The 16,016-nt window shown below is 43.1% G+C and overlaps 1 long non-coding RNA gene across 1 annotated transcript in view; it reads right to left on the bottom strand.

Moving 5' to 3' along the window:
* The window catches only part of LOC130488395 (uncharacterized), a 203,830-nt gene that overhangs the window by 38,559 nt on the left and 149,255 nt on the right, over positions 1-16,016 (bottom strand). The gene's annotated exons all lie outside the window — the stretch shown is intronic.

A 16,016-nucleotide genomic window follows, 5' to 3' on the forward strand; every position in this document is an offset into this window, starting at 1 on the left:
AAGGTTCAAGAATATGACATGGACCGACAACATACAAGAAAAGCTACAACTCAATTTTATATAACCAGAAAAAAAAATTACAGGTTTTATAGAACACACATACTTAGTCTCTCTAATCTCATCTACTACAATATTGTGGCAAGTACATGCCTGGCCTCACCCTTAAAATTATGCTACCAGTGTCAACACAGCTTCCCCCAACCTCTATTTAGCCCTGTTCACAATTTACAGTAAATGCATGCACAATCTGTGCACAGTGTTCCCTTGATTTTTCTTTATACTTGCATTGAGTAATTCTCATGTTACATTCAACGCAAGTACAGCTGAGTATGTGATTTAAGGCCCATACTGGTACCTGGTTTCATTGGTAAAACGAATACACGTCGAATCGTTCGTACAAACAGATGTAAGCAGTACTCATACATGCAGAATGTATGTGTGTTCACTGTAACGTGTGAACTCTGGAAGTATGGGGTGGGAGTGTGGAGCCTCACAACATGATTGTGGTAGGTAGGACTGTCAAGACCCTGTTGCAGTAGGGAATCCTCTCCCCCCCCCCCATCCTGTTGCCTACCACCACAGTGAAATAATTTGTAAGCGATGTAGATTGCTGCATCATGCCACTTCTGATTTAAACAAAGCAAACAACAAAAACAGACGTGACATAGGGTAGCTCTAGGAAACGCTGGAAACTCTATGGTTAAACTCTAGGTGATTCCTAGAGCTACCTATGTCACTGTTGTTGCTTTTTTAACCAAAGGTGACATGATGCCACAGCTGGCATCGGGCCCACCCACAGCCCTTCCACAGGTTGCCAGGCACTGGCAACCCTAGAGGTTAAGGTGTCTAGCTCCAAGTTGGGAAATACCTGGAGATTTTTGGGGCAGAGCCTAAGGAGGGCGTGGTTTGGGGAGGGGAGGGGCTCCAATGCCGTTGAGTCCAATTGCCAAAGTGGCTATTTTCTCCAGGTGAACTGATCTCTGAGGTCAGTTGTAATAGCTGGAGATCTCCAGCCACCACTTGAAGGCTGGAAACCCTACTAGAGGTAAAGTAACGTAATGAGTTCTTTCAAGTAATATGGATGGCCTGGGGATCTCTCACCAAGGCGAGGCCTTTTGTACTTGTACCCCTGTGCCATCTCCTGTACTTAATTTCAATTTGTGCTCTCGTTCTTTAAAAGGATACTGTGTGTGGATGGCAGGCCTAGCAGGGAAGAGTACATTGAAAAACTGTGTTTCCGTTCGCTGTTTCATTTTAAGGCTTCGTAGAAGCCATTCTATTTGTCTTGCAGACTGACAGCCCTTTCACTTAGAAAACAAGGAGATGTGAAGTAAACCAGAAACCAGGAAATGCATCCAACCAAACTCCTAATGCTTTCCAATTAATTACCGTGAATAGGACACTACTAGTTTAGCATTTAAGCAGCCTAGGTGAGCCATTTAGCCCTTGTTAAATGTAATTGCATTGCACTGGGTCTCTTCTTCACAAGTGTCCCAGTTTAAGGATCCATCCTTCTTTCCCTCGATGCCAATTAAAGACCCCATCAAAGTTCCATTAAAACCAATGGAAGGTTTGCCAAAATTTATTACCAAGAGCCTATATCACAATAGAAATAACAATCCTACATGGCGAATGGCAGACTTTTCTCTCAAGTTTTCTGTCAGCGGTGGAACTGGATCAGTGGCAGAGCACCTAATTTGCATGCAAAAGGTCCCGGCTTGTGGAACCTCCCGTTAAAAGGGGGCAGGTGATGTGAAGGGCTGCCACCCAAAACTGTTTAGCTTGGAAAGAAGGCAGTTAAGGGGAGACATGATAGAGGTCTGTAAAATTATGCATGGTATGGAGAGAGTGGGTGGAGGAGCTCCGTGGTGCAGAGTGGTAAGCCCCAGTACTGCAGTCAAAAGCTCTGCTCACGACCTGAGTTCGATCCCGACAGAAGTCCGTTTCAGGTAGCCGGCTCAAGGTTGACTCAGCCTTCCATCCTTCCGAGGTCGGTAAAATGAGTACCCAGCTTGCTGGGGGTAAAGGGAAAGATGACTGGGGAAGGCACTGGCAAACCACCTCGTAAACAAAGTCTGCTTAGTAAACCTCAGGATGTGACGTCACCCCATGGGTCACGAATGACCCGGTGCTTGCACAGGGGACCTTTACCTTTTTTTAATGGAGAGAGTGGACAGGCCACTATGTGAACAGACTGCTGGACTTGAAGGCCTTGGTCTGATCCAGCATGGCTTTTCTTATGTTCATAAGACCTGAGGGAGGCAATTAGGGTTGCCAGGTCCCTCTTTGACACTGGCGGGAACCTGAGGAGGGTGAGGTTTGGGGAGGGGAGGGGCTTCAATGCCATAGAGTCCAAGGTGACCATTTTATCCAGGTGAACTGATCTCTATCTGCTGGAGATCAGTTGTAAAAGCAGGAGATCTCCAGCTAGTACCTGGAGGCTGGCAACCCTAGAGACAATACCTATATAGCTCAGTTTCTGGCAGCAGTGGTGTCTGGAAGCAGTGAGGATGGAAGTAGAAGGTGGTATTTTTAAAAATTGGTTCTGTCCAAGACCGCTGGGTCATCGGATTGCTAGATGAAGAAAGATCTTGATAGAAGACAAATAATATATTCAGAGAAATGTGGCATCTTTTGTAAAAATAAACATAAACTGTCTCACCCCAGTTAAGATAATGAACGCATCACAATCGGGTCACTCAGACAAGGCAGAGGTTTCTACCTGCTCCAAGATTAGGCTTACGAGGACCCTCTTCGCCACTGGTGGGAGGTTTTTGGGGTGGAGCTGAAGAGGGTGGGGTTTGGGGATGGGCGGGACTTCAATGCCCTAGATTCCAATTGCCAAGGCGGCCGTTTTCTCCAGGTGAGCTGATCTCTATCAGCTGGAGATCAGTTGTAATAGCAGGAGATCTCCAGCTAGTACCTGGAGGTTGGCAACCCTATCCAAGATTGTCCCAGGCATGCAGAAAAAAATATGATTTTGTAAATTAACTGGAAGGGGGGATCAAAAATGCCCTGATGGTGTCTGAAAAAGCTCCAGAAGAGGCATCATTTCAAGAGCAGAGAGAAACAGTTGGGGTGGGGGATAATTGCTTGCTCCAATCCCTGAGAGAATAAGGAAACCTGGAGGGGGGATTTTTTTTTGGGGGGGGGAGATTTCCACATTGTCATTTCCAACTCCCCTCCCTCCATTATTCCATGCAGTCCTGCATCTTGTTCAAGGAAATACACTGCTTATGTCTTCTGCTTTTCATTCCACCATTAACAAGGTCTTTCTAAATTAAGCATCATGTGTGATTTTTTTAAAGAAGCCCAATATTTTTTTTTAATGTTCATGGTTATATGTTGATCTGAATCATCTCAAACAAAGCTGAGGAGGGAAAAGGATAAGCAGCCAGAATGAACCAATAGATGGCAGACAAACACTACATTTTCACAAAAGAAGCTGACCTTTTTAATTGTGTTTTAATTACATTATCTATGTGCTGTAGGAAAGTCCTATAAATTGTATGAGATTATTCAAGATGGATAATACAATGAATCACAGGGACAAAAAAAATTAACACAAATAAATATGTTTACTAATACCCAGGATGTGTGGGTGAGGCTATGTAGCTGAGCATAAGGGGAACATTTCACATTTATTTATCCTCGGTGGGAACCTTTGGTGTCAAGGAGCATTGTCAAACGTAAGGCATTAATGTCAATTTGATGTACCCCTATCTATAGTGGGGCTCCTACATTTAAAGAATGAAACACAGAAATTGGAGAGAGGAAAATGCTGACTGTTCTGTTGCTGGAAATATCTAACCTTATTGACTTTTCCAGTGACTCTTGTCTTCTCATAATGTGACCGAAGTACGATAGCCTCAGTTTAGTCATTTTAGCTTCTAGGGGGAGTTCTGGCTTGATTTGATACCTTTATTCAGATGGATCATCACATTCTAAACCAATTAGATTCCATTAAGTAATCACACAGTCTTTAAAGGCAACTGTACTGTGTGGACTGTACTGTGTTAGTCCAAACTGGAGGTTACCAGAAGCACGTGTAACAATGCCCCATATTCCCCTGGATTGACAATAGCACAGCACACATATCCGCTGATAGAAAAGCACTTCTGGTCATAGATGCCACCTAAGCCTTCAGGGGTAGCACTAGGAGCAGTGTCCAGTGTGTATCTACAACACTTTTGGATAAATCAACCCTATCCACAAATGCACAAAGAGCAACTCCTAGTTGAGCTGGACTTCCTACTCATAGCATGTCGGCCTTGTCTGAATCAAGATTCAGTTTATTGACAATCAGTCAGTCATAGAATCATAGAGTTGGAAGGGACCAGCAGGGTCATCTAGTCCAACCCCCTGCACAATGCAGGAGATTCATAACTACCTCCCCCCCCCACACACACACACAGTCCACCACTAGGGTTGCCAGTTCCGTGTTGAGAAATATCTTGAGATTTTTGGGGTGGAGCCTGAGGAGGGCGGGGTTTGGGGACGGGAAGGACTTCAATGCTACAGAGTCCAATTGCCAAAGCGGCCACTGATCTCTATCGGCTGGAGTTACTGTGTATAAAACCCGGGCAGCAAGTATATACAGCACAAATGCATTTTGCATTTGAAATGTGAAATCCTGCAAACTGATGCGTATCTTGATCACACTAAACATTTGTGGTGATTATCATATACAAAAGGAGCAAAATGAAAGTCTCCTTTTATTAACACTGTTACTTTTTAAAATATTATTGTTTGATGTATAGATGCCAACTGTTTTGTAAAAACTGGTGTGTGCATCTAGGATGATAATAATAATAAAAATTTAATACGGTCACTGACTAGCAAAAGCAAACAAACAAACAACAACAGCCACAATAGATAATAAGAAAACCACAACAACAGCTACTACTGCTACTACAAATAATCTAAGCCTGAAAATTACATAATAAAATTTATATAAACATCGTATAACTTGGTGTGACCCCCTTAATATTTTGAGTAATAAAGTATTTCTGTAACTCTTATATTGTTAGGGTACAACGTATTTTAATAGCTGCAGCACAGACTTTAGCAGTCAAGAGTGTAAACTGTGATTTTTCATCAGTTAAGCGATTCTTAGCCAGAAACACATCTGGTTGGTCAGGGAAAAGTGCTAAGCAAAGGGGAAAGAAACCTTGTGTGGACTTCTTGGTAGAATGAGCAGCAGATCAAGATATGTTCTGAAGTTTCTATATCCCCTGACCCATAAGAGCAAAGCCTTTCTGCTATAGGGACTTTCTTATATCTTCCCTCCAATACCGCCAAAGGTAAGGCCTGGCACCTAGCGAGGGTGAAAGCTTTTCTATGATAGATAAATTCTAATGGTGCGTGCATCACTACCTGTCTGTGGAAGCTCTTCTTATGCCCTCAACACATACAGTGTTTTAGCAGATCGCTTGTGAAATATGGAACCTATTTGCATGCCACCCCAAATGCATACACAGCATTCCCTGTGCTAAGGCCTGGGAGGCCGGAGTGCTAATAACATTTATGTTACCGATACTGGAGAGAATGAATGAAAAATTAGCTAATTTGGTGCATCGTTAAGAAGACATTCTGCTAAAAACATAAGCCTCGGTGTCTCTTCACTGCCTCGCCGCCTGGCAGGCTGCCTGAATAAAAAAAGACTTGCTTAAGCAAATTAATATTCAATGAAAAAGTGATATACAGAACAAAAGAAAATGTTTAAGCAGTGCCAGGACCAACTTTCCCCTATGCCCTTGACTGAAAAAGTGAGTCGTTTGGGGTGTTTTTCTTCTACACTTGTATTTTCCATATGATCTTTGGGTCCACCCTGTTTTAAACTTACATGGACTAGGGAAGACTTGCCTAAATTAAGCCTGGCTTGTCCTTTTGTAGATTTAAGATCATTTTATTTTTAACTGTCGCTCTTCCAAAGGACTCAGAGCAGCATCCATTTCTCTTTATCCTTAAAATAACCCTGTGGGGTAGGACAGACTGACAGACGATGACTGGGTCAGTGCTAGGGATTCCAAACTCCAGGTGGTGGCTGGAGATCTCCTGGTTACAACCGGTCTACAGGTTACAGAGATCAGTTCCGCTTAAGAAAATGACTGCTTAGGAAGGTGGACTCTGTGGAATTATATCTCATTGAGGTCCCTTCCCTCCCCAAACTGTGCCCTCTCCAGGCTCCACCTACAAAATCTCCAGGAATGTCCTATCCTGGGATGTTGGCAACCCTATGGGTCATCCAATGAGCTTCAAGGCTGATGTCAATAGCCTTGAATCACTGGATGAAGCCTATTTTCAAGTTCTTTTCCTAGCTCAGGCATGTGGTAAATCTACAGAATCAGGGCTTTTTCAGTGATGGTGCCCTCCCAACAAAAGACTCTGCCTAGAAAATGCACATGTGTATTTCTGGGTCCTGATTCACTGTTCTTTTCTCCATATGAGCCCACCTCCTAGGTGTTCCTCGCTCCCATTGAGGGAGGTTCTTTGTTACTCCACTGCTCACCATTTATGGGCTTTCTCCATGGTCACCCTTGTCTTCCGGAATGGTCTTCTTGAAGAACTTAGAAGACTATGATGTTGTAGCACAGGGAGTACAGCACTGGCATTTGACGTTCCTTTACACTGGAGATATTTCTCAACATCTTAATGATATCTGGGATTCCTTGACATTGGAGATATTCTTTAAGGGCTGTTATGCCTTTTTGTTTTGGTTTCATGTCTTGTTGATGTGAATTGTAACAGTCAGGGTACTTTTTTAAACTGGCTATTTGTGTTGTTTCAATGTTGTTATGCTTTATCTGTGATTATTTTTGATCACTTTTACCCACTGTGGGTCCCAAAAGTCTGGAATAATCGTGGGCTTTTAAATATTTTAATACATTAATATGCACACACATGTTCTCATCTCGGCATTTCCGTTTCTCTTCTATTTCATTTACAATGTTTCGTTTATGCCATTTTTTCTCTCTTTTTTTAAAAAAAACGTGTATATGCATGTTCACATCAGTGATAAACTTTGAGACAAATGAGCATAGCTAGCTAACCATAAGAAATTGTTAAAACAGTCCTACACATAATTTAAAAGAGGTGGATTATATGATGGAAAAGAATATTAAGAACAACTGACAGTGCATTCCTGAGGTGGGGACTGAAATTGCTCTGGAGGTGGTATGATCCCCGCCGCCAGCATAAGTGGAATAAGAGGCACTTACGCTGGTGGCAGGGGCAGTTCTGTCGGCGCTTGGGCACCACGGAGCTGCACACTGCTCCTCCAATGCTGCAGTCTCTCCGAGATGTATGCCGAAAGAGAAATGTAGCGCCGATGTGGGGGGGGGGGGCATTCCTAGGGCGGCTGATGGTAGTCAGCTTCCAAAGCCCCTCCAGCCCGGGAATGCCCTCTCCAGCAACAGTGTTGCTGTGCCAGATATTTCCTGGCACAGCATCACTGTTGTCTATGGGGGGGGGGGGAAAGCCCCATTTTCTTTTTTGAACTTAAAAAAAATGTGTTTTTAAGCTTTACGGCAGCCAGGGTACTTCTTTGAAGGCACGGTGGTGGCACCTTGGCTATGATGTCCCTGACCACCACAAGGCTCAGGAATGAGCTCAGTATATGATCCGGGAAGACATGTTTCACTTTGGTGCAGTTTTACTTTGTAGCATTCCCAGTAGTGCAGGCCCAAAATGGGAAAAAAAATGTAATTTTAGGAATCTGGAGTCTGTTTTGAATCAATTTTGAGTTCTGCTTCCTCCACTGCTTACTGTACTGCTACTGCTCTGGCATTTGTTTAGATAGAACAATCAGTCACACATAATTTAAAACTTTCATAAATGCTCAGGGTTTTTTTAAATCATTCTGTTCCAGTGTTCGTCTAAGTAGTCCTTATCAATGTTAATGGATGTCAAGCATGTTTGCCATGAAATAAACCGTATTCCTAGTGAAAATACTGTAGATCTCTTTTTCTGTGTCTGGAGGCTGATAAAAGTACTCATGTTGGTGACATCCTGTGTCTTGGCTTCCCTTCCTTCCCCCCTTGAATTCAATATATGCTCTTTGACCCCTTTTCTATTTGTTTTTAAATGATCATTTTTATTGCTGGTTTTATCCAGTCCTTAGAGCTGACAGAAGTCCTGTGACACAAAATGACAAGTTGCAGTTCTGTATTCAAAGCTCTGCTCACAACTTGAGTCCGATCCTAAAGGAGGTCAGTTTCAGGTAGCCACCTCAAGGTTGACTCAGCCTTTCATCCTTCTGAGGTTGGTAAAATGAATACCTAGCTTGCTGCGAGTGTAGACGACTGGGTAAGGCAATGGCAAACCACACCGTAAAACATAGTTTGCCTAGTAAGCATCGTGATGTGATGTCAACCCATGGGTCAGCAATGACTAGGGTTGCCAGGTCCCTCTTTGCCACCAGTGTGATATTTTTGGGGTGGAGCCTGAGGAGGACAGGATCTGGGGAGGGGAGGGACCTCAATGCCATAGAGTCCAATTGCCAAAGCAGCCATTTTCTCCAGGTGAACTGATCTCTATCGGCTGGAGATCAGTTGTAATAGCAGGAGATCTCCAGCTAGTACCTGAAGGTCAGCAACCCTAGTAATAAATAAATAAAACCCTATATGCAACACTTGCAGTGGAATAGGAATGTCATAGCTTGACCACACACACACATACACATGTTTGTGCTGAATTGTGCTGAATTGTGATTGCTTGTGGGATCGTCTAATATGAATGGATGTTTGCACAAGGATAGCTCTCCATTTTAGATCTCCATCCTAAGTCCGCTTCTCCATGCCCTTACCCATGGAGCTGAGGTAGCTTCTAACCAGCGTTTTCTCAATGGTGGCACCTTGCTTTGTGGAATGCCCTCCCGTGAAAGGTAACTCAACACCCACCCTTTTAACATTAATGCGCCCAACTAAAACACTTCTGTTCACTTAAGCTTTTAACCTAAAATTTATTGAATCCTTTTGTCATTTTATTAGTCCTGGCTCATTTCCCTGATGCATGTGATTAGGGCTGTCAAACCCTGGGTGGAGGTAGGGGTCCCTGCCCCCAAGTACTATTTTTAAAACTTTATTTTATTTTTAAATTTTGCCTCACATACTTACTGGAAGCTCTTATTGGAAGTGACAAAGGGTCGCTCTAGGAATTACCCTTTGGGACTGCCGGTAAGAACTTCTGCTAAGTACATGAGGCTGCATTTAAAAACAAAAACTTCTCCTGTGGCATTGCACCCCTTCAACCCTCCCACTGGTTGCCAGGCAGTGCCTGGCGACAATCCATGTGATACTTTTGTGGCCTCTTTTTATATACTAAAACCTGGTTTATGTCATTGGCTTTATTGACTGTAGGTATTACACAAGCCGACTGTGAAGTTTTTATGGTTGCAGGATTATTTTTACTGAATTGCTTTTTTTCACGATTTGTTGATTTGTTGTTTTAGTTTTCTTTCCGTTTAACCACCTTGGGCTAATTCCCTCAAAAATGTATTAGTGACATTTTTGCAAGTGCAGGTAATAAAAAAGAAGAAGTAGAGTTTGGGTGATATTTTGGGGTTGCTGTAGCAACCAGAATGCATACTCAGGCACGTCGAGTAGGGAGAGGTGATGGTAACCAGCAGGAGGGAGGGAAGAAATAAAGGGGAAATAGGATTTCTCCTCCCCCATAATTCTTCATGCATTCCCACTTCAATATTATAATACACAGCAAGGTTTCTGATTGGCCATTGGAGGTTTGATTGGCTTTGCAACGAGATGGCATATAATGAGATGGCATAGCAAAGTTGAATTGTACACAATGTACTCTATAGGGTGGGGGTCCCAAATGTGGTGCCCCTAGATGCTATGGCACCCGTCGACACGAGATGGCATAACGAGTATAACGAGATGGCATAGCAAAGTTGAATTGCACACAATGTACTCTATAGGGCAGGGGTCCCCAATGTGGTGCCCCTAGGTGCTATGGCACCTAGGTTTTCAGGCAGTTGGCGGGGTCAGGTGGGGCTTTTGCCCAGCAAGGCTTCTGATTGGCCACTGGAGATTAGATTGGCTGTGCAGATTTTTAAGAACATTGCTTGGGCAGCAGATGCGACCACAGCACAGCTCTGCCTCCTGAAGCAGCCATTTTATGGCAACCATTTTGTGGCTGCCTCCACCACGCTGTGTCAGAATTTCAAAAGGTGTTCACTGGTTCAAAAAGGTTGGGGACCTCTACTATAGGGAATGTGATTTTAACAATGGCATCCCTAGTAGAGTTACGCCCTTCTAAGTAGAATGAAGTCAACAAGCCTAGAAGGGTGCAGCAGTTTTCATCAGAAGTTGTTCATTTGCATTTGCATTAATCCAAAGAGTGACATCTTGACAATGACTTGGCCTCCTCAGTGTACTATTTCACTGATTGAGAAACTGCGATAAGGTACGTGGGCCATCTAGAAGCCCCATGAGCTGGGACTTTCCCCATTATCTTGATGGCATCTCTCCAGTGTACAGCATTGTTCTGTGATACTAATGGCCTGCATTAACTTGGCTTTAATCACTATTACTCTATGCCGTTAATCATCTGCCCTCGCTCTGATTTAATCCAAATTAATTAACAGATTTTCTTTGATGAAGAAGACACTAAAAAAGATCAGCCTGTACACTGCATATATCCTTAAAAGTCACCCTTTGTCACTCTGTACAGAAGCTTGATTTTCAAAAGATCAGAATTGATTAAACAGGCCATCAGCTGCCGTGACTTGGGTATTCCAAAAATGAAACATCTGAAATGGTTACATGGTGCCATGCAATGGATTTGCAGGGAGAGAACATCTCTCTCTTTTTTTTTTTTTTTAGTTTAATATTAAAAAAATGTGTCTGTGGTTTAAATCAGTTCTTCAGTGAACATTTGAACCACTTGTGGCAGAATGTCGCAGGTCCACCTCTCCCAATATGTTCCTATGAAGTAATTATGTTCTGATTAGGGTTGGATTGTCATGCTCTCCTGAGGTACAACAGCTATGGACTGGTCTCAGGTCTTATCTGCTGAACCCCTATGGTGCCTTCATGTTCTTCCATGTAGAAATTTCATAAATTGTACGAGGTGGACCTGTTGAGCAGGACCTTTTCCCATCTGATGGTTGGATTGTCCTGGGAAATTATCAGCAGCTGACTGGATAAGCAGGGGATCGGGTTGATTTGCAGTGTTCTAAGATATCTGCCTGGCAATCCGTTAAAAAGCTCCATGACGTTTTCAGTTTAACAAGAGGCAGCTACCTTGAGCTCATCAAAATGGGACTGAGGGTGCTGTGGTGGTAGCTACTGCCAATGCAACATTAAAAAAAATCTGCAAAGCCAATCAAATCTCCAGTGGCCAATCGGAAGCCTTGCTGCGAAAAGCCACACCTTTCTAAAATCCTTTGATAGACACCCCAAAAAAATGTGTTGGTGGTCACTGTTGTGCCCATGGGCATCATGTTGGGCACTCCTTCTCGGATTTGTATGTTAACTGAAGTGACATCCCTCTCTGCTTGGTGGATGCCTTCTGCAGTGCACATAACCATGACATGATAAATGGGCATCCCATGCTGATACCACTTACACAGGCACTGAGGTTGTATGATCACACCCTCTCCTTTTTTGAGAAGGAGTAAATCAAGTCTTGGTGGAATTAACCATCCACGTTAGATTACCTCTATTATATGAAATGGTATTTGCCCAGTGGATAAGGATATATACCTAAGCTAGCATATGAACTGGGGATAAGGTTTCAGATTTTTTTTTAAGTTTGTGAATGAAATATTACAATGGCATGAATCAAAACCTGTCCAAAAATGGGGCTTTTTAAAAAAACAACAGGCTGCAATCATCCTGAAATTTATATGAGATGACTGTTCTCTTTCTAAAGCCACATTCTAAAGCAGGGGTGGGGAACCTTTTTTCTGCCAAGGGCCATTTGGATATTTATAACATCATTTTTATTTGGATATTTATAACATCATTTGCGGGCCATACAAAATTATCAGCTTAAAAATTAGCCTGCTATATTTGGACAAACATTTAGCCAAGAGGCATGACTGGAGACAGCTGGGCCCAAGAGATTCAGGCAGGGCAGCATCCTTCTGAGCTAGGGATTTGCCAAGACCCATGAAGTGCCAGACCAAATGATTTTGCGGGCCTTATACGGTTCCCCACCCCTGTTCTAAAGACATCCTCCTTCCCCCCAACTGGTTGGGGGGGGGGGTCCACTGCCTGACCAGGTTTCTCTGGTGGCTGTGATCTGTGCTAATGAATGTCATCTTGTTTTATTGTAATGTATGGAGAATGTAATTTTTAAATATTTTTAATTGAATTTTTTTTTATGATTACATGCTGTGACCCGCTCTGAGCTTGGCTTGCTGAGAATTAGGACGGGCTATAAATTTAAACAAACAAATAAAATTCATGTATCCCAATCAGTCCAAGTGTTCTGGGATAGATGATGATTTCAGGATTTTTTTAAAAAAAGAAAGAAAAAAACTGGCCTCAAATAATTCTGCATAATTATAAAAGTGGCTGATGTTCTGGTATGTAAAAATATCCTTTTTTAAAGTGTTTCTCTTATTTTACTGATGTTCTATGTTTCTGCAGAATTCATTGAGCGGTAGGGGGAAAGTGTGAGAACAGCCATCAGAGCCGAAAGGCATCTTCAGTTTTTGATTAAGCGGCAAAGCTGTTTCAAAGAAATCTGTATGAGGGTTTGCCATTAAGAGTCACCTAGATGTCGTTTCAGCTTTGTGTGTTGTGTATGCGTGGCTAGAAACCGAGAGACGTATTTGTCTCTAAATCAGGGATTCCTCAAAGGGAGAACAAAAAATATAACCCCCCCTTCCAAATAAATTGGTGCCAGTTCTCTCTGTAGTCCTCTACAGGCATGGCAGACTTTTATTACTTTACCGATAGGAGTTTCATTTCCACATAAATGTCAAAATAAGGATAGAAACATTTTGTCCAAAGCCCTATCAATCAGTGTGTATGGCGGGGGGGTGGGCTTGAGAAGATTAATTGTATCTGGCCAGGTTCTCTGCTTAAATCAAGATGAATTTCAGGAATGGTTGGAGGCCATTGGGGGTGATAAAAAAGGAAAACACTGAAATGATACCATCTCAGGGCCTGAGAGCCTGAGGCTTTTATATATTATTGCCCAGTTGCAATTCAGAATTGTTAAAGTTCGAGATTGATTGGTTACTTTATTTATTGTGTAATTTTCCATAGCATCTCTAAGTGAAGGTAGGAGTCTTTTAAAAAACCCTGCATGTTGACGTCTTTAATGAAGGCTAAACAGAAGTTGTCCAAAAAGTTCAGCGTTCTTCTGACTGGAGCTTGTGAACCACCAGCCATATAAGATTTTTTCCCCCTGAGTTATTTATTTATTTATTTGCTTGTCTTGGTCTTTTCTGCATTCTCATGTTCCTCGTGTCTAACTTCCGGATTCTTTGGTGGTGTGTATGTGTGGTGGGGGGGGGTCCAGTTCTGCACTTGTTTTGCTCCCTCTGTCAGTCAATTTAACACCCTGCAGCTTTAAACAAAGCATTTAAAAAAACCTTCAGTTTAAATCTGCAGGGAGACAGGGGCTATTACCGCACTAGGTATTCCCAGCGATGTATCAAGAGTTTGGAAATGTTATAAAAAGCATCGCTTTAAAAGGGTTTTTGGATGCCACGGCTAAAAAATGGTTGGAAGACGTCTTCACAGCTAAAGGGGCCAAACAAAGTGCGAGCAGTATTTTTTATAACAGTTTCAAACTCTTAATACATCGCTGGGAATACCAGGTAACAGCCAGGCTTCATTTAAAGATACGTTTTTTTATAGAAGTCGGGCACTTGACCATTCTTGATGGTTGACAGGTTAGGAAATTTAAGATCTGAAACGTACCGAAATTAAAAGGATCAAAAGATGCCAGCAAAGCTCCGGTTATTGTCCTAAGCGGAAACCTTCTGGCTCCACTGGAAATGGGAACAGAAGGGTGCAGTTCTGCTTAGGACAGCATTGTAAATTATCAACATCTCAAACCTTTTTGTAACACTACAAGTTCAGAGGTCGATTCAGTTCTAGTGGATTGTGTAGGCCAGCATAGGGTTGCCAGCTCTGGGTTGGGAAATGCCTGGAGTTTTTTTGGGTGGAGCCTGAGGAGAACGGGGTTTGGGTAGGGGAGGGCCCTCAGCAGGGTACAACGCCAAAGAGTCCACCCTCCAAAGCAGCCATTTTCTTCTCTGCCATCTCACTGGAATCAGTTGAGAAGTTAAATTTGACTTGGGAAATCTGTGACTAGAATCTTCTGTGATTTTTTGGGGGGTGGGGGTGGGGGAGTCTTTCCTTTCCCTAGATTGAACAGCCATTGGTTATTCATCTGCCATTTCACACTTTTAAAAAGGGGGAAATGAAGATTAATTCTTTTCTTGACACACTAAAGAGACGAGTTGCCACATCTCTCACACAATTCACTGATCTACTTGATAGCAGATAATGCAGTATTCACTTTTCAGAAAGGGTCATTACAGTAGCTGTAATTATTTACAGTAGCTATATTTATTTACATCCTTCCTTTCTCCTCAATTGGAACTCAAAGCAGCTTACATTATTCTCTTCTCCTGTATTTTAACCGCACAAGAAAGAAGAGTTGGTTTTTATATGCTGACTTTCTCAGACTTTTAAGGAGAATTAAACTGGTTTACAATTTCTTTCCCTTCCTCTCCCCACAACAGACACCTTGTGAGGTAGGTGGGGCTGAGAGAGTTCTGAGAACTGTGACTAGACCAAGATCACCCAGCTGGCTTCATGTGTAGGGGTGGGGAAACCAATCCAGTTCACCAGATTACAGTCTGTGGCTCATGTGGAGGAATGGGGAATCAAAACTGGTTCTCCAGATTAGAGTCCACTGCTCCTAACCACTACACCATGCTGGCTGCACCAAAACCCCCAGCAAGCTTCCATGGCAGAGTAGGGATTTGAAACTGGATCTTCCAGATGCTAATCCAACACTCTAACCACTGCACAACACTGGCTGTCCTGGAGGAAGTGCTAAATCATTTGCCCCGTGTCAGTTTCTTAACCCAGGTCTTCCATCTGAAGCTCCTATAGGATGTCACCATTCAGATGTTCTTTCAGTACCTGTGTTGCAGGACCTCACAGTGGTCCAGAGATGTCTAGGCTGCTTGCAGCTTTTGAGGGCTCTAGCCATAATAAAAAATCAATGGAGTGTGTGTCACATTGGGTCTATTAGGGAGAGCCAGTGTGGTGTAGTGGTTAAGAGAGGTGGTTTGGAGTGGACTCTGATCTGGAGAACTGGGTTTGATCCCCCACTCCTCCACATGAGTGGCAGATGCTAATCTGGTGAACTAGATTTGTTTCCCCACTCCTACACATGAAGCCAGCTGGGTGACCTTGGGCTAGTCACAGTTCTCTTAGAGCTCTCTCTCAGCCCCACCTACCTCACAAGATAGAAAAATTATCAAATCCCAGAAAACAAACATGTATCTAAATCTGAGACCCCTTTGAGCTTGAGGTCCAAGTCAAGTGGCCCTCCTATCTCCCTGATAGTCCCTGCCTGTGTGAGGTAAATTGTCACAGTGGACCAAGAAGAGGATAGAACAGGAAAACAGCATGTGAGGAAAAGAGGGGACATTCCCTTCCTCAACACCAGTTCCCTGGCTTCTTTGACTTGGGACAAAAAAATAAGTGGGAGATCTTATTCATGGATCTCCTATGTCATATTTAAAGGAGGAGCTGTGGCTCAGTGGCAGAGCATCTGCTTGGCATGCAGAAGGTCCCAGGTTCAATCCCTGACATCTCCAGTTAAAGGGACTAGGCAAGTAGGTGATGTGAAAGACCTCTGCCTGAGACCCTGGAGGGCTGCTACCAGTCTGAGTAGACAATACTGACTTTGATGGACCAAGGGTCTGATTCAATATAAGGCAGCTTCATGTGTTCATGTGTGGCCCTCTGGAACTTAGCTGCACATATCCACAAAAATAGTAAGCTACGCTCCTTGTC

Source organism: Euleptes europaea, chromosome 16 (genome assembly GCF_029931775.1).
Source record: "Euleptes europaea isolate rEulEur1 chromosome 16, rEulEur1.hap1, whole genome shotgun sequence".
In the NCBI taxonomy this organism is placed as follows: domain Eukaryota; kingdom Metazoa; phylum Chordata; class Lepidosauria; order Squamata; family Sphaerodactylidae; genus Euleptes; species Euleptes europaea.